A 1,337-nucleotide genomic window follows, 5' to 3' on the forward strand; every position below is an offset into this window, starting at 1 on the left:
CCAGTGTTGAAGGGGAGCCTCCCATTGGCAGCGGATCAAGCCTCGACCTCTGTACCTCCTCGGAGCATACAACATCGCCGTGGAAGTGTTCGCAGGGAGCCCTATAATGGCTTTAACACTTCTGCGAATCATTGTGTCGATGCCATCCAGGATTTCAGGACGTAGCTTTGTGAGGGGAGCAGTTTGGAGAGTGTATGTAAGACCCGGGGACACATATTGGCTGACAATGTTGACCTTCTGCTCGGGCTTAAGCAAGCACGAGGTGACGAGCTTATCCAGATTCTTATTCAACCTTGTCACCGAATCCTCGTTGAACTGTAGCTCTCCCAAGAATGTGCATCCTAAATATTTTGTGGTATCTCCTTCTTTCATTGAAAGGATGCTATCTCCGTTCTCGAGGGAGAGCCTCGTCGATTCCAGCTCTCCTTTATTTATGACGATGCCCACACTCATTTGAGGATTCAATGCCAAACCGATTTCTTTGAACGTCCTCTGTACGCTATCAATAACTCTTTCCGCAGTAGTCCTGTCGCACGCTGAAACCGCCTGGTCATCCGCGAACCCTGTGAGGACCACACAACCTTGGTTACTATTGAGCTTATATCCATATTTATCCAAATGTTAACTTTATTACAATCATCCCATTAATCATAACATAAGTTAATTTAAAAATTAACAGATTCTAAAGTAATTTCCTCTGGTACATTGATTTGGCCATTCCTTTTTGCTAATAATCCTTTTTTTTTATGTAATCAAACTTCCGTTGTGTTCATAACAGGGATTGAAACTAATTTTTATTTTTCTCTGAAGTTGAGAAAAAATCTTGATTGAAGTTTTTAATTTGAATCATTTTTAGGTAATTTTTTTTTATCAACAATAACAATTATCATAGAGTCTCTGATTTATCTAAGTTAATACATGTATTGTACAACGTATCATCCAATGTATATAGAGAGAGGTACCCGCAGCAATATATATCAGATTCACCTCCTTATCTTAATGCAGAGCACATTCTCAATAAAGAAAGTATCGAGAAAGAGAATCATATCATACCATCCTTTGATCAATTGGTTATGCTCAGTGCGTTTTATCATTAGGGTATTAATCCGGTTTATGTTTGTTTTATTATCCGTTTTTATTATTTTTATTTATGGGCGCGAAAGGAGGGTGTCAAGCCGTTTTTCAATTTCATTTTAAATATTGCTCGATAGGAATATATTGAATAGGATTTATTAGCTGTATAACTAATAAAATCTATACTTTTATGAAGGTGAAGTATATATGAATATATCTATCGTTGTCTTACAAGTGTGAAGCATATTCATTTTTATAGTTTT

The sequence above is a fragment of the Halyomorpha halys genome, unplaced genomic scaffold, assembly GCF_000696795.3.
Source record: "Halyomorpha halys isolate HHAL.00 unplaced genomic scaffold, Hhal_1.1 Scaffold38.1, whole genome shotgun sequence".
In the NCBI taxonomy this organism is placed as follows: Eukaryota; Metazoa; Arthropoda; class Insecta; order Hemiptera; family Pentatomidae; genus Halyomorpha; species Halyomorpha halys.